At 45.8% G+C, this 25998-nt stretch overlaps 1 protein-coding gene across 1 annotated transcript in view; it reads left to right on the forward strand.

Annotated features, from left to right (window-relative positions):
• The window catches only part of SH2D4B (SH2 domain containing 4B), a 289520-nt gene that overhangs the window by 184436 nt on the left and 79086 nt on the right, over nt 1-25998 (forward strand). The gene's annotated exons all lie outside the window — the stretch shown is intronic.

Consider the following 25998-nt stretch of genomic DNA (forward strand, 5'->3'; position numbering starts at 1 on the left):
TGCCACCACTCATATCTTTTTTAACAATAGGTTAAGCTTTACATTTAAAATATTTTTTTTTTCACTGTAATAGAAGAGCAGTTAGTTGTCTGCAAGCGTCTGTGTTTCAGGCCTACATCAGCGTGTGCTCTGCAGACCTGTGCCAGCGTGTTTTGACAGTTGCCAATCATATTTGGTGTCTCTTTAGCATGCTTTTACAACCAAAATTTTGTTTCCACTTTAATAGAAGAGCAGTTGCCTGCCTGCCAGCTTCTGTGTGAGGTTCACATTGGATACTGTGCCTATTTGCCCAGTGCCACCACTCATATCTGTTTTAACAATTGGTTAAGCTTTAGATTTAAAATAAATATTTTTTTTTCACTGTAATAGAAGATCAGTTAGTTGTCTGCAAGCGTCTGGGTGTCAGGCCTACTTCAGCGTGTGCTCTGTAGACCTGTTCCAGCGTGCTTTGACAGTTGCCAATCATATTTGGTGTCTCTATAGCGTGCTTTTAAAACCAAAATTTGTTTTTCACTGTTATAGATTGAATAGCAGTTACTTGTCTTCAAGCGGTTGTCTCAGGCCTACAGTGTGTGCTCTGCAGAACTGTTCCAGTGCACATTGCCAATCATATCTGGTGTCTCTATAGCGTGCTTTTAAAACCAAAATTTGTTTTTCACTGTTATAGATTGAATAGCAGTTACTTGTCTTCAAGCGGCTCTGTCAGTCCTTCCTTCAGCGTGTGCTCTGCAGAACTGTTCCAGTGCACATTGCCAATCATATCTGGTCTCAAAGTAGCTTGCACGCATAGTACCACTAATTCCCAAAAAAATGACAGGCAGAGGCAGGCCAGCCCGCATGGGCCGTCGTGGTCGTGGTGCTGTGATTCCCTTTTGCCCTAGAATAATGCCCAGTTTTCAGAAGCCACGTACCCTGAACTTGAAAAGTTCTGAGGACTTAGTTGACTGGCTAACACAGGACACCCAATCTTGTACAGCCTCCGCTCGGAACCTTGACTCACCATCCTCCTCCAGCTTAGCTTCAGGCACCTCTCAAGATAGCACTCACCCGCCTGCCGCCACCACCAAAACTAGCACCACAGCCGCTTTACTTGGTATGTCAGAGGAGTTATTCACACACCCGTTTGAAGAAATGAGTGATGCGCAACCATTATTGCTAGAGGATGTAGATAACAGGGATATGTCTCAGGCAGGCAGCATTAAACACATGGAGGTACGGTGTGATGATGATGATGTTGTACCCGCTGCTGCTTCCTTTTCTGAGTTGTCAGATACAAGCGAAGCGGTTGATGATGACGATGCGTCCATGGATGTCACGTGGGTGCCCGCTAGAAGAGAAGAACAGGGCAAAAGTTCAGATGGGGAGACAGAGAGGAGGAGGAGGAGACCAGTTGGAAGCAGGGGGGGGGTCGTCGCAAGGAGCTAGTGGCACAGTCAGACAGCATGCATCGGCACCCGGGGTCAGCCCGACAGCACGCCAATCAGCGCATTCTGTGTCCACCACCAGAATGCCGTCATTGCAGAGCTCAGAAGTGTGGCATTTTTTTTGTGTGTCTGCCTCTGACAACAGCGATGCCATTTGCAACCTGTGCCAAAGGAAACTGAGTCGTGGGAGGTCCAACACCCACCTAGGTACAACTGCTTTGCGTAGGCACATGGTCTCACATCACAAACGCCTATAGGATCAACACATGAGTACAAGCAGCACGCCTACTCTAAGCCGCCATCCTCCTCCTGGTCCAGCATCTTCAGCCACGTCAACCACTGCTGTCCTTCTTGCCCCCTCTCAACCATCCGCCACTCCGTCTCCCGCCTTGAGCAGTTCCCGCTCATCTGCCCACAGTCATGTGTCTGTCAAGGACATGTTTGATCGTAAGAAGCCAATGTCACCAAGTCACCCCCTTGCCCAGCGTTTGACAGCTGGCTTGTCCGAACTATTAGCCCGCCAGCTTTTACCATACAATCTGGTTGAGTCTGAGGCGTTCAAAAAATTTGTAGCTATTGGGACACCGCAGTGGAAGGTACCCGGCCAGAATTTCTTTTCACAAAAGGCAATCCCCAACTTGTACTCGATTGTGCAAAAGGAAGTCATGGCATGTCTGGCACACAGTGTTGGGGCAAGGGTCCATCTGACCACTGATACCTGGTCTGCAAAGCATGGTCAGGGCAGGTATATCACCTACACTGCGCATTGGGTAAACCTGCTGACGGCTGACAAGCAAGGAATGCGTGGCATTGCAGAGGAGTTGGTGACACCGCCACGAATTGCAGGCAGTCCTGCTGCCACCTCCTCTACTCCTCCTACTCCATCCTCTTCCATAACCTCCTCGGCTGAGTCCTCTTGTGCCGCTGCTTCTTGCTCCACATCAACGGCACCCCCCCAGCTCCCCAGGTACTATTCCACATCCCGGATACGGCAGTGTCACGCCGTCTTGGGTTTGACTTGCTTGAAAGCAGAGAGTCACACCGGACAAGCACTCCTGTCCGCCCTGAACGCACAGGTGGACTCCGCAGCAACTGGATATCGGCAAAGTGGTGTGTGACAACGGAAAAAATTTGATAGCGGCATTGAAGTTGGGCAAGTTGACACATGTGCCGTGCATGGCACATGTGTGTAATCTGATCGTACAACGCTTTGTGCATAAGTACACAGGCTTACAGGACGTCCTGAAGCAGGCCAGGAAGGTGTCTGGCCATTTCAGGCGTTCATACACGGCCATGGCTCACTTTGCCGATATCCAGCGGCGAAACAACATGCCAGTGAGGCGCTTGATTTGCGACAGCCCTACACGTTGGAATTCAACACTCCTAATGTTCGACCGCCTGCTCCAACAAGAAAAAGCTGTTAATGAATATTTGTATGACCGGGGTGCTAGGACAGCCTCTGGGGAGCTGGGAATTTTTTTGCCACGTTACTGGACGCTCATGCGCAATGCCTGTAGGCTCATGCGTCCTTTTGAGGAGGTGACAAACCTAGTCAGTCGCACCGAAGGCACCATCAGCGACATCATACCATTTGTTTTCTTCATGGAGCGTGCCCTGCGAAGAGTGCTGGATCAGGCTGTAGATGAGCGTGAAGAGGAAGAGGAAGAGTTGTGGTCACCATCACCACCAGAAACAGCCTTATCAGCATCGCTTGCTGGACCTGCGGCAACGCTGGAAGAGGATTGTGAGGAAGAGGAGTCAGAGGAGGATTGTAGCTTTGAGGAGGAGGAGGAGGAGCAAGACCAAACACAACAGGCATCCCAGGGTGCTCGTTGTCACCTATCTGGTACCCGTGGTGTTGTACGTGGCTCGGGGGAAGAACATACCTTCAATGACATCAGTGAGGAGGAGGAACAGGAAATTAGTAGCTCGGCATCCAACCTTGTGCAAATGGGGTCTTTCATGCTGTCCTGCCTGTTGAGGGACCCTCGTATAAAAAGGCTGAAGGAGAACGACCTGTACTGGGTGTCCACGCTACTAGACCCCCGGTATAAGCAGAAAGTGGCGGAAATGTTACCCAATTACAACAAGTCGGAAAGGATGCAGCATTTGCAAAATAAATTACAAAGTATGCTTTACACAGCGTATAAGGGTGATGTCACAGCACAACGGGAATCTAACAGGGGGAGAGGTGGAAGTCATCCTCCTCCTCCTCCTCCCACGACCACGCCGGCAAGGACAGGACGCTTTAAAGACGTGTTGTTGATGGAGGACATGCGGACCTTTTTATGTCCTATGCATCGCCACAGCCCTTCGGGATCCACCCTCAGAGAGCGACTCGACCGACAGGTAGCAGACTACCTCGCCTTAACTGCAGATATCGACACTCTGAGGAGCGATGAACCCCTTGACTACTGGGTGTGCAGGCTTGACCTGTGGCCTGAGCTATCCCAATTTGCGATAGAACTTCTGGCCTGCCCCGCTTCAAGTGTCCTGTCAGAAAGGACCTTCAGTGCAGCAGGAGGTATTGTCACTGAGAAGAGAAGTCGCCTAGGTCAAAAAAGTCTAGATTACCTCACCTTTATTAAGATGAATGAGGGATGGATCCCGAAGGGACTGACACTGGGCGATACATTCGCTTAAAAAAGGCCTGATGAGATGAGCTGCCTTGGGCTAAAAATGGTCCACACGCTGCTGTATTTTAGCTCTGAATGACGTTTGACTTGCGTGACTTATCCGCCACCAACTAGGGTTCAAGCCGCCATGTTTTAGGGCACTTTCTGCCTGTGAAACAAACATCAATTTTTCTGGCCGCTGCTACAGCAGCGGCTGCAACAATACCAAATTTTTCAGGCATGTGTACATGCCTAATTTTTAGGCCCACTGGTGCAGCACTGTGGCTTCAAAAATCAAACCAAAAATTAAAATCCTCCAAGATGGCACCAATATACCAGTGGTCTAAGCATCTTCCCACCTTGGTCTAAAAAGGGGAGGTGATTCAACAATTAAAAATCTCTGCCATTTACACGTCCACTGATAGGAGACGCGGAAGGTATTAAACTGATATGAACAATACTCCACTCCTATCAGTAGGTCCGTCCCATTGTGATTTATGCCCCCCACCCACCGCGCAGGGATGGGGGCCGGGGGGAGGAAAGTAGGCCCCCCCATTGTGATTTATGCCCCCCACCCACCGCGCAGGGGTGGGGGCCGAGGGGGGGAGGACAGTAGGTCACCCCATTGTGATTTACGGCCCCCACCGCGCAGGGGTTGGGGAGGACAGTAGCTCCCCCAGTGTGTATCAGGGGCTTTGAGGACAGGTGTCAATCCATACCTGCCAAGTGACCCTATGTAGGGGGAACAGTCTCTATTCTGCTCTGTGTCAGTGTGTATCATGGTCTCTGTGGACGGTGAACAGTCTCTATTCTGCTCTGTGTCAGTGTGTATCATGGTCTCTGTGGACAGGGAACAGTCCCTATTCTGCTCTGTGTCAGTGTGTATCAGGGGTTTTGAGGACAGGTGTCAATCCATATCTGCCAAGTGACCCTATGTAGGAGGAACAGTCCCTATTCTGCTCTGTGCCATTGTGTATCAGGGGTTTTGAGGACAGGTGTCAATCCATATCTGCCAAGTGACCCTATGTAGGGGTAACAGTCCCTATTCTGCTCTGTGTCAGTATGTATCATGGTCTCTTTGGACATGGAACAGTCTCTATTCTGCTCTGTGTCAGTGTGTATCAGGGCTGGGCTTTGAGGACAGGTGTCAATGTTAGGTGATTTCTGCCCTTTATGGATTAAAAGCAGACTCTGCATCAACTGTGCAATTTTCCATGGGATTTTTGCCATGGATCCCCCTCTGGCATGCCACAGTCCAGGTGTTAGTCCCCTTGAAACAACTTTTCCATCACTATTGTGGCCAGAAAGAGTCCCTGTTGTTTTTAAAATTCGCCTGCCCATTGAAGTCAATGGCGGTTCGCGCGGTTCGCCGGTTCGCGAACATTTGCGGAAGTTCGCGTTCGCCGTTCGCGAACCGAAAATTTCGGGTTCGCGACAACACTAGTGTAGATATTTTCTTCTCCTTATAGCCACTACTAGCTTCTCTTTAGTTGAGTGTTGTAGCACTTACAGAGATCCACTAATTAGATCAAGCATTTCCTGTTGCAACCTTCTTTTTAACTGAAGCTCTGCAGCATTTGCCAACATCTACCAATTGGATTAAGTTTATCTTGTTACAACTTTCCAAGAGTGGAAGAGATACTTTGTTCTCTCTTTCCCCATACACTCCTTTACTCCTGTTATACAGATAGTTGCTATAGAGAGCATCTCTTTACACGGTTCAGTGCCTGACTTTCAGCCCACGCGTATATATAACTCTAGCCTCTTTACATAGAGAGTCTCCATATAGAGGTATCTTTCAGCAGGGCTGTTTTTCTATAGGCACTACGAGCTCTATGTATAGGCGTTCTATATTCTTATATAGGTTTAGTCTATTATAAGCTCCCTCCCCCTTTGGTTTATAGTTGTGTTGGTGTGTTAAGTTTCCTTTTTCTCAAAATGTTTTTACTGGGATCATATATACTTTCTATGATGCCCGCATTAAAGTTTATTTTTTAAGGTCGCTACATCAGGTAGAATCGTCATATTTGCAGTACTATTCTCTAGTGTTCCTGAAGCTGGTTCAGCTTGGGTTCACGTTCCTCTCTTTTGTATTACTGAACATATTGCACTATTTGGTTCTCTATTTGTTTTTTATCTCTTGCATATGAGTGGTTCCACGCGGATGAGGACAGCGAGGACATTGTTCCTGATCAAGCACCTTATAGACTCTGTGATCCCAATAAGAGCATTTTAGTGTTATAGGAATGTTGATATATATGCACTGCAACTTGCACAGATATGCACACATACTCAGAAACACACAGATACACAGGAGCAAAGACACACTGATACACATACACACTAACACAAGTACACATACACACATAGATTCTGACACAGGAGCAAAGACAAATAGGTACACATACACACGCTGAAACATAGGTACACATACACTCTGAAACACTGGTACACACATTCAGATATACACACACAGACACACATGTACACATACACAGGTATACAAACACATTAACACAGATACACATACACTCTGACCCACAGGTACACACACACACACAAGTACACATACACTCAGATATACATACACAGACACACATGTATTATTATTATTATTATTATTATTATTGCCATTTATATAGCGCCAACAGATTCCGTAGCACTTTACAATATTATGAGAAGGGGATTTAACTATAAATAGGACAATTACAAAGAACTTACGGGAACAATAGGTTGAAGAGGACCCTGCTCAATTGAGCTTACATTCTATAGGAGGTAGGGTGTAAAACACATTAGGACAGGAATTTGCAGACATTTGTACACATGCACAAACACAGACGTACACATACACTCACATATACAGACACAGAAACACACGTACACAGACACACTGGTAGACACACAGGTGCACATAAACAGGTACACACACACACTGACACTCCCTGTTAGCTGGCTGGGAGAAAGTGACCTCACTAATCTCACTTTCTCCCGGCAGGCCGCGGGGGAACACAGAGACAGGGGCCATGTCTAATGCGGGCAGGTGGGGAATACAGAGACAGGAGCCTGGCTGCAGCCCGCTAGAGAGACAAAGTGACAGGGGCCTGGCCGCGGCCCGCTAGGGGAACACAGTGAAGGGGACCGACTGGACCAGTGCAAAATTAAAGGCCCGGACCAATAATATTTTTGCAGGCTCAAAGGGGCAGCTGCTTTAGGCCCCACCAGGAATAACTGGACCCAGGACAGCTTCCATTTTTGCCCTGCTTTAAAGATGGCCCTGCTTGAGATATACTGCAGCACACTACACCCAGGTATAGGAATTCAGTAGTATTCGCTCTCTGATGGAGATATGTGCGATCATTTGTACTATTACAGACTGTTGCCACTTTTCGACAGTTCTAGTTATATGTACATCTAATATGACACTTACCTATACTCCCCTATTCACCCTCTGACTGCACTTCTATTTAACCCAAATACATATATTTGGATTTAACGTCTGTAGTGTTGCTAGTTGCCCAGTCTCACTCTATTTAGACTTGGGTCGTTACTGCAACAACTTCGGTTTCCAGGTATCATATAATATCTGGTTCGAAATAACAACTAGAGGTGTTCATTTGCAAAGAGGCTGTTGCCTCCCTATTAAGCACTTATACCATAGTAATTCCTTTTTCTACCATTCACCCTGATATATATATTTATTTATTTATAAAATATTTTACCAGCAAAGATACATTGAGATTTCTCACGTTTTCAAGTATGTCCTGGGTCCACAAATCAAATATATCTGCTCTTACCTAGGTTACGTTTCTAGCCAAGCAGTACTCATATAGCTCTAGCCAACTGACACGAAGTGTTACTATTAAATTGCAACATTTTGACAGTGTTCATTAGTTTTATAACACACTTATCAAGTTTGTAACATCGTTAACTATATTTATCGATACTCTATACAAACCCTAACTTGGAGACTCTTTAATTTAATATCTCTAATAGATGCCCATTTTTAATCCCTTTTTTCACATTTATACACTGTAAGGAAACCAAGTTTAGCCAAACCGTGTTCGGTAGTTTCCCCCCGAAAGGTCAGAGTCTAAGGTAGTGCGAGTTTGATTCGATAGTTACAGGAAACGCAATCCATACGAAATAAAACAGCTGCATAAGATAATTCCCTTGTTACAGCATACGAATTCCAAATAACAGTCAGAGTCCAGGTTCAGGATACAAGTAGAACTAACGTTTATTCACACACATGGCTTTTTATGCAGGTCCCCATGCAAGGGGACATCCCACAGGGAGGAGTAACATTTATCCAATCCCGAACAGTAAAAATATAAAACACACCCAATACAAACAGGCAGTTCCCTCCCCTAGTCCTGGAGATAATCAGGTCTGATATAGTAACAACCTAATTATCTCCAGGCTGAAAATTCACTATTTTCCCCAATTTCTGGAACACCCCTTTATACCTGGGGTATCCCCACAAATACTATATCGCCTGATAGCCCCGATCCGGGTGACCAACATATCCAAATTTCACCCGGATCGGTTCAGGGGTTCGCAAAAAGTATGGAAGTCCTTTGTGAACGGTTCACTGTGGGCGGACTGCCCAAAATAGTTCCAGAGGTTCGTGTGGTTTTGCCGGTCACTTCAGAAAAAGGGAAAAAATGCATAAAAGTACCGAATGAATTCCCCTGGCTCCTAGCAGCGATTGTTCCCCTCATTTGTGTGCATATTTGTACCGAATAGCGCTCTTCTAGCTAATCGGTATCACTAGTTCCAGCGTTCGTATGATTGAGACCGGTGTTTGGGAAGTCGAGTGTCCGATTTTAGTTCCAGACACTCGACGACCAAGTCCCGCTGCCTTTGTTTGATGAAAAAGAAGATGGCCGCGGTTTTCTCTGCCACGTGGCGTTCGACAGTACGAACGCTGACCGCACACATAGAGGGTGAAAGTGATGCCGGCTTTGAAATTAAGTGAGCCAGGGGTGGTCTCTGTTCGGCAGTCCCATCTGCCGAATGAAAAATACACAAAAAAACAAGAACTATGCAACAAAATATCGAATAATATAGTCATTTCTTCACACTGCTCCCCTATAAGTCCATAGGTCGGCATACCCGCCTAGACCCTGTCGGGTTGGCTTGGGGATGTCCGAGAAAAGTAGCGGTTTAGGAGTCCAGTTCGGTCTGGCGTGACAGGCCATCCGCATTACCATTTTGTTTTCCGGGCCGGTACTGCATAGTGAAATTATAAGGTTGAAGGGCTAGGCTCCACCGTAATAGCCTGGGATTGTCTCCAGCTACCCGGTTAAGCCATACCAGGGGGTTGTGGTCCGTCATAAGGGTAAATGCCCGCCCATACAAATAGGGCTGTAGCTTCTTGAGTGCCCACACGAGGGCCAAGCATTCTTTTTCTACGGTGGCATAGCTGACTTCTCGGGGTAACAGTTTACAGCTGAGGTATGCCACCGGGTGTTCCATGCCGTCTGTGCCCACTTGGCTTAGCACGGCTCCCAGTCCGAACATGGAGGCATCTGTGTGTACAAGAAATTGTTTAGTGTAGTCGGGTGCTGCCAACACAGGAGCCTCACTCAATGCCGCTTTAAGCTTCTGGAAAGCGTCCGTGCACTCTGGGGTCCAGGAAACCTGTTTGGGGAGGGCCTTTTTGGTAAGGTCGGTGAGGGGTTTGGCCAGGGCGCTGTACTCTGGGACAAACTTTCTATAATAACCGGCCGTCCCTAAGAAAGCTAGTACCTGGGTTTTGGTCCGAGGTTGGGGCCAGTTCGCTATGGCCTCTACCTTAGCTGGCTCTGGACGCTGTCTACCGGAGCCCACCCTGTGGCCGAGATACTGTACCTCGGCCAGACCTACGTGACATTTGTCGGGTTTTAACGTGAGCCCTGCGAGGTGGATTCGTTGGAGTACCCTGGACACATGGCCCAGGTGGTCTCCCCATGTGCGGCTGTAGACGGCAATATCGTCTAGATACGCGCATGCGAAGTCCTGAAATCCCTCCAGGAGCCGATCGGCCATCCTCTGAAAGGTAGCCGGGGCATTCTTCATCCCAAAGGGCATAACCTTGAATTGGTATAGCCCGAAAGGGGTGACGAATGCCGACTTGGGGATGGCCGCAGGCTCCAAGGGGATCTGCCAATAACCTTTGCACAGGTCCAGGGTAGTCAAGTAGTTCCCCCCCGCCATACGGTCTAAGAGCTCATCTATTCTGGGCATGGGGTAGGCGTCTGTGATGGTACGATCGTTAAGCCTCCGATAGTCTACACAGAAGCGTGTGGTGCCGTCGCGCTTCGGTACTAGTACTACCGGGGAGGCCCAAGGACTTTGCGAGGGTTCTATTACCCCTAACTGTAACATATCCCTTAACTCGGTGAGCATACTCTCCCGCACTGCTTCCGGGATCCGATATGGTTGTTGCCGCAGTGGCGTCTCTCCCTGGGTTTCCACGCGGTGTACCGCAGCGGAGGTATAGCCTGGGGTGGCTGAAAACATCTCTTGGTATCTCTGCAGCAGTTGCGTGGCCTCACCCTTCTCTAGGGGGTTTAAATTTTGACCCAAACTTACTTGGTCAATAGTACAGGGAGCGGTGTCTAGTAAATCGGGGAGGGGTAGTCCCTCACTATCTTCTGTGGCGGGGGCACACACGGCGCCCACATCCTCTGTTCTCTCAAAGTATGGTTTGAGCATATTCACATGGAAGGCTTTGGTCAGCCGTTCATCTGAGCATTTGCTCACGATGTAGGTGGTCTCGCTAACCCGTTCTACTACCTTAAATGGTCCCTGCCATGCGGCTTGTAGCTTATCCTTTTTAACTGGCCTCAAAGCTAACACCTTCTGCCCTTAGTCTAGTACTCTATCTTGGGCTCCCCTATCGTACCATTTCCTCTGGTCCTCCTGGGCCGTCTGCAGGTTCTCCCGAACCGATGCGGTGAGCGCCCGCAGACGGTCCCGGAACTCCAGGACATACTGGACGATAGGGACTCCCCCCTCGTCTGTATTGCCCTCCCAGTGCTCCCGTACGAGCTCCAGTGGGCCCCGAACTTTTCTCCCGTACAGGAGTTCGAAGGGGGAAAACCCAGTGGAGGCCTGGGGCACCTCACGGTAGGCAAACAGAAGGTGGGGGAGGAATTTTTCCCAGTTCTTGTGGGACTCCGTAAAGGTTTTTAGCATCTGTTTTAGAGTGCCATTGAAACGTTCACAGAGCCCGTTAGTCTGGGGATGGTACGGGGCGCTGAACAGGGGTTTCACTCCACAGCTCTGCCACAATTGTTGTGTCAGGGTAGCCGTGAACTGAGTTCCCCGATCGGATAGGATCTCTTGTGGGAAACCTACTCGGGTGAAAATCTGAATAAGGGCTTCGGTCACGGTCTCTGCCTCTATATTGGTGAGGGCGACTGCCTCCGGGTATCTAGTGGCGTAGTCGACCACGGTTAGTATGAACTTTTTGCCCGACTGGCTGGGTCGGCTGAGGGGTCCTATTAAATCTACCGCTACTCGGTGAAAGGGCTGTTCTATAATGGGCAATGGGTGAAGTTTGGCCTTCCGAAGGTCTCCCCTTTTTCCCACTCTTTGGCAGACGTCGCACGTCCTGCAGTAATACTTGAGGTCCTGGGTGACCCTGGGCCAGAAGAAGGTTTGGGTTAACCTGTCTCTTGTCTTTTTAACCCCTAAATGTCCTGCTAGGGGAATGTCATGACTGAGTTTTAACAACTCAGCCCGGAATTTACGGGGTACAATTAACTGTCTTTTGATGACCTGGGTGGCCCCCTGTCCCACCCCCTCGGTCACTCTATACAGCAATCCCTTATACCACTCAAACTTTTCGTGCGGGTTGTTCCCTGGGGTAACGGCCGCTGCCTTCCTATAACCCTCTAATGTGGGGTCGGTACGCTGCTCTTGTTCAAACCCCTGGGGGGTATCCCAGAAAGGAAAGGGAGGATCGGGTAAGGGGGGTATTTCGACTCTTACCTGGTTTTCCTCAGAGTGCAGCGGAGCTTCCAGTCTGGCTTGAGCTCGGGTGGTAACTGGGTATGCCTCGGCAGGGGGGTCTCGGGCCAGTTGGGAGGTCAAGCATCCTACATCATTCCCCAACAAAACCTCGGCGGGTAGTTCTTGCATAATCCCCACCTCCAGCTGTTTGGACCCGGAACCCCAATCAACAAGGATATTAGCGGTGGGCAGTTTGTGAATAGCGCCCCCAGCCACCCTCACAGCGACTGTGCGTCCGGTGCGAGCTTGCGCTCTGATTGTGTGAGGTTGCACCACAGTCAAAGTAGCCCCAGAGTCTCTCAGAGCCCGGGCCCCCACGCCATCTACGGTAATCCATTGGCGGTGGTGGTCCCGGTTGTCACCCCCAGCTTGAACTGGGTTGACCTCGTGTAACACACTCCACTGTTCTTCTTGGTTAGGAACACCGGTTGTGCCTTCCTGTTGCACACAATGAGCAGCTGCCCTGGGTTGTTGTGGGGGTTGCCTTTCCCAGCTTCCCCGGTTTAAGCGAGGGCACTGATTCTTATAATGCCCTGGTTGCTTGCAATAATGGCACACTGCAGGGGGACGTGGTGTGTTTGCTGGGTTCGGTGAAGGGTTACTCATGGAGGGTCTAGGAGGGGTAGGGGTTGTTGGAGCCTGGTAGTTAGGCTTAAAAGGTGGTCTGCTCACCCCTTGCTCCTTCCTCCTATTATCCTGATACTCATCCGCTAGCCTGGCGGCTTCCTCCACAGTTTTTGGTTTTCTATCTTTAACCCAGTCTTTTATGTCCTCTGCAGAGTGATTAAAAAATTGCTCCAGTAACATAAGTTGCAAAGCATCCTCCAGAGTGGTTGCTTGGCAGCCCTTCATCAAATTGCGGGCCGCCCGTTGTAGCCGAAAAGCCCATTCTGTATGGGAATCTCTCCCAGTCTTCCTCAGCTCTCTAAATTTTTTTCGGCATGCCTCCGGAGTTACAGCATATCTGGCCAACAAAATGTCTTTTACTTTTTCATAATTATGTATGTCCCCCTCAGGTACTGCTCGCAGCGCCTCGGCTGCTCTACCTGACAATTTACTGCTAATGACTGCAGCCCATTTCGTGGAGTCTAATCCCTCCAGCGCACATTGACGTTCAAAGTCTTGCAAGTAACTGTCAATTTCCATCTCATTGTCATTAAACGATTTAAAGGCTGCATAATTTACCTTCTTTGGTATCTCCCCAGTACTTCCCGGGGAGTGCAGTAAATCTCCTTGTGCCGGCCTATCCCGGTCCTCTCGTTCTTTTTGCGCTTGTCTGGCTTGTGCCATGACCTGCAAAAGCGCCTCTGCAGTTGGGTTGGGTCCCAATAGACTGACCATCCATCGGATGTCCTTTTGCATCACGGTTTCTTCCTCTTGATCCATCTCTGTATTACTGGTATTATCGCTCTGTATTAATTCCGCAATTAACGTGGCTTTTGTCTTGTTACTTGCCACTCTGCCTCGAGCTTCCAGTAAATCCTTTAGTGTGGTTCTTTTAAGTAGCTGGTACTGCTGAGCCATTCATTCCCTTGCTTGGTTTGTAACGTCCATTCGGGATTCGAATCCCACCGCTGCCACCAGTTGTAAGGAAACCAAGTTTAGCCAAACCGCGTTCGGTAGTTTCCCCCCGAAAGGTCAGAGTCTAAGGTAGTGCGAGTTTGATTCGATAGTTACAAGAAACGCAATCCATACGAAATAAAACAGCTGCATAAGATAATTCCCCTGTTACAGCATACGAATTCCAAATAACAGTCAGAGTCCAGGTTCAGGATACAAGTAGAACTAACGTTTATTCACACACATGGCTTTTTATGCAGGTCCCCATGCAAGGGGACATCCCACAGGGAGGAGTAACATTTATCCAATCCCGAACAGTAAAAATATAAAACACACCCAATACAAACAGGCAGTTCCCTCCCCTAGTCCTGGAGATAATCAGGTCTGATATAGTAACAACCTAATTATCTCCAGGCTGAAAATTCACTATTTTCCCCAATTTCTGGAACACCCCTTTATACCTGGGGTATCCCCACAAATACTATATCCCCTGATAGCCCCGATCCGGGTGACCAACATATCCAAATTTCACCCGGATCGGTTCAGGGGTTCGCAAAAAGTATGGAAGTCCTTTGTAACCGGTTCACTGTGGGCGGACTGCCCAAAATAGTTCCAGAGGTTCGTGTGGTTTTGCCGGTCACTTCAGAAAAAGGGAAAAAATGCATAAAAGTACCGAATGAATTCCCCTGGCTCCTAGCAGCGATTGTTCCCCTCATTCGTGTGCATATTTGTACCGAATAGCGCTCTTCTAGCTAATCGGTATCACTAGTTCCAGCGTTCGTATGATTGAGACCGGTGTTTGGGAAGTCGAGTGTCCGATTTTAGTTCCAGACACTCGACGACCAAGTCCCGCTGCCTTTGTTTGATGAAAAAGAAGATGGCCGCGGTTTTCTCTGCCACGTGGCGTTCGACAGTACGAACGCTGACCGCACACATAGAGGGTGAAAGTGATGCCGGCTTTGAAGTTAAGTGAGCCAGGGGTGGTCTCTGTTCGGCAGTCCCATCTGCCGAATGAAAAATACACAAAAAAACAAGAACTATGCAACAAAATATCGAATAATATAGTCATTTCTTCACATACACATTTTTGTTCTTTCACATATGTGGGTGTTGTTTGGTCCATATATCTAATTCTAATAAAGTTATATATTTGTATTTCTAATTTTTTAACTGTTGTTGAATTCCTGATACTCTGTGGGTAATCCCTGTCGGCACCTGGCTGTCTATTTTGAAACAGGTCCCGACTTATTTCTTCTTTTATTTTTACGAAAAGTTCAGCTCGACAACTGAACAGAATTATGTACAAAAAATTTTAACCAATAACATGACAGAAGCTATATATAAATATAAATATATTGGAAAATGTTAAAAAAATTCTCAATAGGTGGTACTTGGTTCTCACTAGTGATATCGCGAACACAACATTTTTGGTTCGCGAACGGCGGACGCGAACCTCCGCAAACGTTCGGGCGAACCGCCATAGAATTCAATGGGCAGGTGAATTTTAAAACCCACAGGGACTCTTTCTGGCCACAATAGTGATGGAAAAGTTGTTTCAAGGGGACTAACACCTGGACTGTGGCATGCCAGAGGGGGATCCATGGCAAAACTCCCATGGAAAATTGCACAGTTGATGCAGAGTCTGGTTTTAATCCATAAAGGGCATAAATCACCTAACATTCCTAAATCACAATGGATATGGATTGACACCTGACATATGACATATTGACACCTTGACATATGGATTGACACCTGTCCTCAGAGACCCTGATACACACTGACACAGAGCAGAATAGGGACTGTTCCCCCTACATAGGGTCACTTGGCAGATATGGATTGACACCTATCCTAAGGATCCCTGATACACACTGACACAGAGCAGAATAGGAACTGTTCCCCCTACATAGGGTCACTTGGCAGATATGGATTAACACCTATCCTAAGGATCCCTGATACACACTGACACAGAGCAGAATAGGGACTGTTCCCCCTACATAGGGTCACTTGGCAGATATGGATTGACACCTGTCCTCAGGGACCCTGATACACACTGACAAAGAGCAGAATAGGGACTGTTCCCCCTACATAGGGTCACTTGGCAGATATGGATTGACACCTGTCCTCAGGGACCCTGATACACACTGACACAGAGCAGAATAGGGAATATTCACTAAATGCCAAACATTGTTATACAGGGGAATATTCAGTAAATAAGGATAAGGGGGGACACCTACTGTCCTCCCCCCCGGCTCCCACCACTGCGCGGTGGGTGGGGGCCATAAATCACAATGGGGGGACCTACTGTCCTCCCGCCCGCCCCCACCCGTGAGCGGTGGGTGGGGGCCATAAAAATAATGAGGGGGGGACCTACTCTATGATGTTGTATCGATCAGGTAGTGTAAGGGTTACGCCCGCTTCACAGTGACAGACCAAACTCCATGTTTAACGCACCGCAAACAACCGCAAACAGTCCATTTGCACAACCGCAAACTCCCCATTTGCACAAGTTTAGATACCAAGCTAGCCATGTCCGTTCCTTGTCCTCACTGATGTCATTGAAGGTCTCTTCCTCCACCCAGCCACGTACAACACCAAGTGTCCCTGAAAGTATGCTAGTAAACTGAAAAAAGAAAAATATCTCCCAAGAAGGAGATCTAAAACTGGCATAGGAAAAGGTTAGACAACTATAATAAAGTGATACCTACAAATCCTAGTGAGCATAGGTGTATAATAGAGGGAGAAAGGGAAAGCAGAGTAATGCTTCCTAATACCGTGGTTAGTACCCTTTGTTAAAGTAAAATGAGTAATGGACAAAAGTCTTTATTGTATCATTTATAAATAACAAAGGGATACTATACTAATTCCCCTATAGTGGCTAATTGTGTAATAATGGTATTACCTATTATATAATATTGGCAGGGGCAAGGAAATTCCCTCTAAATAGATGGGCATAGGCAGAGAGTATGGAGACCGGAGTGATAAAGTGTCAATATGGTGATATAAAGTAAAATGTATCACAGACACACAGCCACCCTCTCTCTTAGCTAGTTTTGAGAAATGCTGGATAGGTAGAAGGGCTATAAAGACTCAGAGAGGTCTAAGAAGAATCCTCTAAACTAGCCCTAATCACCTTCAAGGGTGTTCTAAGCTAAAGCTCAATCTAAACGTTAGATGACTGCCAAATTTCCCATCACAGATGCTGGCTAGGAATAACACTGTGCAAGACAAAGAGTGGGTCTAATGTGCCACCAGATAGGAGTGGTGTGTTAAGTAGTACTATTCCTATCAGTTTAATCCCTGTTATGTGCCTTTTTTTGGTTTGGTTTTTGAAGCCACAGTGCAGCACCAGTGGGCCGAAAAATTAGGCATGTACACATGCCTGAAAAATTTGGTATTGTTGCAGCCGCTGCTGTAGCAGCGGCCAGAAAAAATTATGTTTGTTTCGGGATCCATCCCTCATTCATCTTAATAAAGGTGAGGTAATCTAGACTTTTTTGACCTAGGCGACTTCTCTTCTCAGTGACAATACCTCCTGCTGCACTGAGGGTCCTTTCTGACAGGACACTTGAAGCAGGGCAGGCCAGAAGTTCTATCACAAATTGAGATAGCTCAGGCCACAGGTCAAGCCTGCACACCCAGTAGTCAAGAGGTTCATCGCTCCTCAGAGTGTCGATATCTGCAGTTAAGGCGAGGTAGTCTGCTACCTGTTGGTCAAGTCGTTCTCTGAGGGTAGATCCCAAAGGGCTGTGGCGATGCGTAGGACTTAAAAAGCTCTGCATGTCCTCCATCAACAACACGTCTTTAAAGCATCCTGTCCTTGCCGGCGTTTTCGTGGGACGAGGAGGATGACTTTCACCTCTTCCCCTGTTAGATTCCAGTTGTGCTGTGATATCACCCTTATACGCTGTGTAAAGCATACTTTTTAATTTATTTTGCAAATGCTGCATCCTTTCCGACTTGTTGTAATTTGGTAACATTTCAGCCACTTTCTGCATATACCGGGAGTCTAGTAGCGTGGACACCCAGTACAGGTCGTTCTCCTTCAACCTTTTTATATGAGGGTCCCTCAACAGGCACGACAGCATGAAAGACCCCATTTGCACAAGGTTGGATGCCGAGCTACTCATTTCCCGTTCCTCCTCCTCACTGATGTCATTGAAGGTATGTTCTTCCCCCCAGCCACGTACAACACCACGGGTACCAGATAGGTGACAACGAGCACCTCGTTGCCTGTTGTGGTTGGTCTTCCTCCTCCTCCTCAAAGCCACATTCCTCCTCTGACTCCTCTTCCTCACAATCCTCTTCCAGTGTTGCCGCAAGTCCAGCAAGCAATGCTTTTAAGGCTTTTTCTGGTGGTGATGGTGACCACAACTCTTCCTCTTCACGCTCATCTACGGCCTGATCCAGCACTCTTCGCAGGGCACGCTCCAGGAAGAAAACAAATGGTATGATGTCGCTGATGGTGCCTTCGGTGCGACTGACTAGGTTTGTCACCTCCTCAAAAGGACGCATGAGCCTACAGGCATTGCGCATGAGCGTCCAGTAACGTGGCAAAAAAAATTCCAGCTCCCCAGAGGCTGTCCTAGCACCCCGGTCATACAAATATTCATTAACGGCTTTTTATTGTTGGAGCAGGCGGTCGAACATTAGGAGTGTTGAATTCCAATGTGTCAGGCTGCCGCAAATCAAGCGCCTCACTGGCATGTTTTTTCGCCGCTGGATATCTGCAAAGTGCGCCATGGCCATGTAGGAACGCCTGAAATGGCCACACACCTTCCTGGCCTGCTTCAGGACGTCCTGTAAGCCTGTGTACTTATGCACAAAGCGTTGTACTATCAGATTACACACATGTTCCATGCACGGCACATGTGTCAACTTGCCCAACTTCAATTACTGCCATTACTTCCTTTTGCACAATCGAGTAAAGGTTGGGGACTGCCTTTTGTGCAAAGAAATTTCGTCCGGGTACCTTCCACTGCGGTATCCCAATAGCCACAAATTGTTTGAACTCCTCAGACTCTTGTATGGTAAAAGCTGGCGGGCTAATAGTTCAGACAAGCCAGCTGTCAGACGCTTTCAAGGGGGTGACTTTCTGACATTGGCTTCTTACGCTCAAACATGTCCTTGACAGACACCTGACTGTGGGCATATGAGCGGGAACTGCTCAAGGCGAGAGACAGATTGGCGGATGGTTGAGAGGGGCAAGGAGGACAGCAGTGGTTGACGTGGCTGAAGATGCTGGACCAGGAGGAGGATGGCGGCTTAGAGTTTGTGTGCTGCCTGTACTCATGTGTTGATCCCATAGGCGTTTGTGATGTGCGATCATGTGCCTACGCAAAGCAGTTGTACCTAGGTGGGTGTTGGACTTCCCACGACTGTTTCTTTTGGCACAGGTTGCAAATGGCATTGCTGTTGTCAGAGGCAGACACACAAAAAAAATTCCACACTGCTGAGCTCTGCAATGACGGCATTCTGGTGGTGGACACAGCATGCATTGATTGGCGTGCTGTCGGGCTGACCCCGGATGCCGATGCATGCTGTCTGGCTGTGCCACGCTCCTTGCGATGACCTCCCCCTGCTTCCAACTTGTCTCCTCCTCCTCTCTGTCTCCCCATCTGAACTTTCGCCCTGTTCTTCTTGCCGAGCGGGCACCCACGTGAAATCCATGGACGCATCTTCATCATCAACCGCTTCACTTTTATCTGACAACTTAGCAAAGGAAGCAGCAGCAGGTACAACATCATCATCATCACACCGTACGTCCATGTGTGTAATGCTGCCTGACTAAGACATATCCCTGTTATCTATATCCTCTGGCAATAATGGTTGCGCTCTACTCATTTCTTCAAACGGATGTGTAAATAACTCCTCTGACATACCAAGTGAAGCGGCTGTGGTGCTAGTTTTGGTGGTGGCGGCATGCGGGTGAGTGGTATCTTGAGAGGTGCCCGAAGCTAAGCTGGAGGAGGATGGTGCGTCAAGGTTCCGAGCGGAAGCTGTAGAAGATTGGGTGTCCTGTGTTAGCCAGTCAACTATGTCCTCAGAACTTTTCAAGTTCAGGGTACGTGGCCTCTGAAAATTGAGCATTATTCTAGGGCAAAAGGGAATCACAGCACCACGACCACGACGGCCCCTGCGGGGTGGCCTGCCTCTGCCTGTCATTTTTTGGGGGATTAGTGGTACTATGCGTGCAAGCTACTGTGAGACCAGATATGAGTGGCAATGTGCACTGGCAAAGGTTGGCAGAGTACACGCTGTAGGCCTGACACCCGCTTGAAGACAAGTAACTGCTATTCAATCTGTAACAGTGAAAAAAGTTTTTTGGTTTTAAATGCCAGCTATTGTGACACCAGATATGAGTGGCAATGTGGACTGGCAGAGGTTGGTAGAGTACACGCTGAAGGCCTGACACACCCGCTTGAAGGACACTGACTGCTATTAGCTTACAGTGAAAAACTTTTTTTCTTTTTAAAGACACGCTATTGTGACACCAGATATGAGTGGCAAAGTACACTGGTAGAGGTTGGCAGAGTACACGCTGAAGGCCTGATACCCGCTTGAAGGACACTGACTGCTATTAGCTTACAGTGAAAAACTGTTTTTCTTTTTAAAGGCACGCTATTGTGACACCAGATATGAGTGGCAAAGTACACTGGCAGAGGTTGGCAGAGTACATTCTGAAGGCCTGACACCCGCTTGAAGACAACTAACTGCTATTCAATCTATAACAGTGAAAACAGTTTTTTGGTTTTAAATGCACGCTATTGTGACACCAGATATGAGTGGCAAAGTACACTTGCAGAGGTTGGCAGAGTACACGCTGAAGGCCTGACACACCCGCTTGAAGGACACTGACTGCTATTAGCTTACAGTGAAAAACTTTTTTTTCTTTTTAAAGGCACGCTATTGTGACACCAGATATGAGTGGCAAAGTACACTGGCAGAGGTTGGCAGAGTACACGCTGAAGACCTGACACCGCTTGAAGGTCACTGACTGCTATTAGCTTACAGTGAAAAACTTTTTTTCTTTTTAAAGGCACGATATTGTGACACCAGATATGAGTGGCAAAGTGGACTGGCAGAGGTTGGCAGAGTACACGCTGAAGGCCTGACACCCGCTTGAAGGACACTGACTGCTATTAGCTTACAGTGAAAAACGTTTTTTCTTTTTAAAGGCACGATATTGTGACACCAGATATGAGTGGCAAAGTGGACTGGCAGAAGTTGGCAGAGTACACGCTGAAGGCCTGACACCCAGACGCTTGCAGACAACTAACTGCTATTCAATCTATTACAGTGAAAACATTTTTTTGTTTTTAAATGCAAGCTATTGTGACACCAGATATGAGTGGTGGCACTGGGCAAGTGGGCACAGTATCCACTGTGAGCCTGACACAGAAGCTGGCAGGCAGGCAACTGCAATTACATTACACAGAAAAAAAAAGCAGACTGATGTTCTAGCCCTAAAAGGGCTTTTTGGGGTGCTGTCCTTACAGCAGAGATCAGATTAGTCCTTCATGACTGTAGTGGACACTGAATACCCTAGCCTAGCTATCCATTTCCTTATCAAATGAGCAGCAGCTACACTTTCCCTCCTCTATCTAAGAATGCAGCTTCAGAATGAATCTAAAATGGATGCTGTACAGGAGGTGGGAGGGTCTGGAAGGGAGGGTCTGCTGCTAATTTGCTGGAATGTGTCTGCTGACCGTGAGGCACAGGGTCAAAGTTTACTCAATGATGACGAATAGGGGGCGGATCGAACCTCGCATGTGTTCGCTATGTTTGCCAGGAACTATTCGCCAGCGAACAGTTCGGTACATCACTAGTTCCCACTAGATTATGGAAATGTAAAGCTCAATACTCCAAAGAATGTTTGAGATGCAATACGTTGAAACATATCTGGTGGGACTGCCCTAACTAAATTTGATTAAGGAGTTTGTATCACAACTATTTAGGGATTTAAACTTTAAATTTTTGGAATTGACTCCTGAAAAGCTTTTGTTTTATATGTCTATTGAATTCCCAAAGATTTTTGACAATCCACATTGTGATGGCAACAAAGATCTGTATCTCTAGGTATTGGAGGAGCGAAGAATCTCCTACCTTAACGGAAATTACAACCCAAATTAACTATCAAGTTGAAATGGAGAAACCGTTTTACTTTAACCCCTTAAGGTGAAAAAAAGGTAGATGGTGAGAGCACTCTTAGTTAAAATTGCACATTACCCTTATTGCACACTTTTGTATAAAAACTTATTTACCAATCCTGCAAATATAAAACAGGCAAAAACGCAGCATAGGGTAATAACCTAACAACTCAGTGTAACTTAGATATGTTACACTCACATGGTCATGAGCCACTTAATAAAAGCTGGCTCAGACTAAAGATATATCAGGTGAATGCACGTGGATGTCAAATTCCAAGCGATCTCCCCTCTGTGGTCCTTCAAATTACTGTTGCTTTAAAATATTACAGGATGCAGGGAATAAGGCGAACAATTTATTGGACACACCAAAAGGTAGCTTGATAAAACCAAATAAATTACAATAAATATTCTGTAAAGTGTACTTGTGCATGGATCGAACTTAACGCGTTTTGGCAAAGCCTTTATCAAAAGTCCATCCTTCACCTTCCTATCTTCAAAATTGGCGCCTTTCCTGTTTATCACGATGTCATCATACCCCCGTTCCCACTGCCGACATCGTGACCGCATCCTCTGTTCCATTCTTCTCTGATTTTAATAAAGGAAACATTATGAAATATAATAAAATCTGGTTTGGTGGAATGAGTATTATACTACGAGTAATGATTAACAAGCAAAATGAATGGGCATGAAATTACTGTATGATTAAGTCTTTAACCTATAATTTGAAATATTGTCTCTAAATAAACAAACAATAACAATAATACCAAACAGGGTTGATGTTCCAGGAGGGATAAGCCAAATGGAAAATGATTTAGGTAAACTAGAAAAATGGTCAGAGTTGTGGCAACTGACATTTAATGTGGATAAGTGCAAGATAATGCATCTTGGACGTAAAAACCCAAGGGCAGAGTACAGAATATTTGATAGAGTCCTAACCTCAACATCTGAGGAAAGGGATTTAGGGGTGATTATTTCTGATGACTTAAAGGTAGGCAGACAATGTAATAGAGCAGCAGGAAATGCTAGCAGAATGCTTGGTTGTATAGGGAGAGGTATTAGCAGTAGAAAGAGGGAAGTGCTCATGCCATTGTACAGAACACTGGTGAGACCTCACTTGGAGTACTGTACACAGTACTGGAGACCATATCTTCAGAAGGATATTGATACCTTAGAGAGAGTTCAGAGAAGGGCTACTAAACTGGTTCATGGATTGCAGGATAAAACTTACCAGGAAAGGTTAAAGGATCTTAACATGTATAGCATGGAGGAAAGACGAGACAGGGGGGATATGATAGAAACATTTAAATACATAAAGGGAATCAACACAGTAAAGGAGGAGACTATATTTAAAAGAAGAAAAACTACCACAACAAGAGGACATAGTCTTAAATTAGAGGGACAAAGGTTTAAAAATAATATCAGGAAGTATTACTTTACTGAGAGGGTAGTGGATGCATGGAATAGCCTTCCAGCTGAAGTGGTAGAGGTTAACACAGTAAAGGAGTTTAAGCATGCGTGGGATAGGCATAAGGCTATCCTAACTATAAGATAAGGCCAGGGACTAATGAAAGTATTTAGAAAACTGGGCAGACTAGATGGGCCGAATGGTTCTTATCTGCCGTCACATTCTATGTTTCTATGTTTCTATGTCTTAGCGCTTCTGCCATAAGACACCTCCAGCACACAAGATACTCCTTCTTATTATGTGTTTTTTTGTTTTTGCTGTTTGTATGTCTGTATATTATAAACACTATGTGAAATAAGACAAACTGGGTAAATTAACAGTCATTGTATGATTAACAACGGATAGTTATGAACACAATTAAAGCAATTTACTTGTAAAATATCACATTTTTAAGATTAGTACAGTATATATCTTTCATCCTATATTGATACTATAGACTAAAATTATACATATGAAACAGAATATAGTACAAATCTGTTTATTGGAGAAAAGATTAAAGGATATCAATTACGGGATGTCTGTATGTCTAATTTTATATCATTTTATATCAATGTTATTTATTGTAAAATAAGGTGTTTTTATTGTCTTTCTTTTTAAAGTCAAAATCAATACAAATTTAATATTGAAAAAAACATAAACTAGTCACAGGATACTATCATAGCATCTCCCCTATTAGGAATTGCCACGGGAGGAGGCTTCATATTAGTTGGAAATGTTTCCATTGGTGTGAGAACTCATCATTGTTATTACCAAGTGTACTGCATTTTTGTATGGTATGGTAAATTCATACAATTGCAGAGTTAAAGGGACAGTTTAGGCACCATAACATCTTCTTCTAAATTAAGTTGTTATGGTGCCTTATGGTGTCAAGAAACGTCTTGGCTCACTCTTACCTCAAGAGGTTAAACCATTCTCAAACAGTTTAACCTCAAAGTTGCCTCTAGTGCCAATCTCAGCTCTTTGCCAGGTGGTAAATCTGAAATGTCATTTTCAAGAAGCGCAGAGTGACCCCAGTCAGGGTGACAACTAATTGCCTGAGAGTGGTCAGCTGAAACTCTCAGCCAATCAATGACTGTGCATTCACAAAACTGGCTTGGAAAAAACTCAACTTTTCCAAGACAGTTTGGTGAATGAGGAGTCACTGAAATTTCAGAAGCCAGATGACGCCTGGGGAAAACTTTGCAATTAAACAAACCCCTTGTGGTAAGAGTGAGCCCTGGGGTCTCCTTGCACCATAACAACTTAATTAAGTAATGGTACAGGGAGTGTTCCTGTAAGTTCCACCTGAGTAGTTTTTATTTGCTAGTTAGTAATCATACTAAATCAATAGAAATATAACAGATGGAACTTGGTCTTTTGCCCCAGAGCTCAACCATATGACCAACATGATCTATCCTTATCAACTTCTCTCTACATACTTAGTTACCACTAGCTTGTTTTCAGTTACCCAGAGATTAGATAGTTATTCTAAAGCAGACTTTTGCTCCTGAGCTACCATGTTCTGAGTATGACAGTGACAAGATGAGAGGCATCCTCCTCACCAATTAGTATGCAGCCCTACATGTCTCCTCCTTGTATCTACCCTGACCCTTACGTTGGGCAACACTGTGTTATGATATATTAAGGAAGACAGTAAATACGTTCATGGATGTCTGCTTTCCATATTGTAAATACTTTTAACTGTGCACAGTATGACTCTGCATTTGACCTCGTAATATTTCACCTTTTGCTGTAGGTTAGCAAGGCCACACTTGTCAATCAAAGAATGGTCTGTGAATAAGAAAAGCTATTCTGTGGGATATTGCTTCCGGCATGGTAGCTCTTAGTAATTGCTACAGTTCATCAGCTTTTATTAGCTATGAGATTGTTTTCCCATTAGTGGCTGCTTTGAAAGTGTCTGCTATGAGCAAACAAATTAAATGGTGTAGAACCTCATCACCATACTGAAGAGAGTGGAATATCGCAACGAGGTAACGCGAACTGAACCATAGATAAAGAAACAAAAACACTAAGGAACTATAGCATCAATGCTTTGTAACTAGAGATTCAGGTTGTCTGAATTATTCATGTAAATTGGCTAATTACCAGCATGGAAATAGTATTTTTTTTAATTTCCCATAATAAGCCATTGTTCTCCTTTTGTTTTACAGACAGTATCTGTCATTCAGTATGTCGGCTTCAGTGGGATGTAAAACTAAACTCTTGTATGTTACAACTTTGGGTAAAGAATTTTGATGTGTTGGAAACTTGGCAGTTGTGCTGTGACTTTGTTGAGTAGATCGCAAGCATTTTAACTAATCCTGTTCAATGTCATTAACTATTAACTGGTTTTCTTTCCATTATGTGAACATTTGCATTTGTGACGGTCTTCTAAACCTTTAAAATTAACACTCATCTAATCTGTAAAAAGTAAAGGGCTTTCATTATATTGGCAAATAAGTTATATATTGCTATACATGAAAGAAATTAAAATATACCAGTATGGTAAATAATTTGATAATACATGGTGAATGCATATGTTTTAGTGCAGTAGTTACCCAATGTATATATTTTAAATTATTTATTAAGCCAAGACCACACATGCATACTGGTTAATTGAACTGTGTTTGCAGAGAAAACAGGCTTTTTTTCCACAAAGGTTATAAAATAAAAATGGCAGCCATACGTTTTATAGATTTATTACATGACTTGTCCATTATTCATATGGGCTGATAATGTGTTCAAAAACCTTACTGCAACAGCATGCATAAAAAAAAAAAAAGTGCATAGCACTGACATTCAACACT

Source organism: Pelobates fuscus, chromosome 10 (assembly GCF_036172605.1).
Source record: "Pelobates fuscus isolate aPelFus1 chromosome 10, aPelFus1.pri, whole genome shotgun sequence".
NCBI lineage: Eukaryota > Metazoa > Chordata > Amphibia > Anura > Pelobatidae > Pelobates > Pelobates fuscus.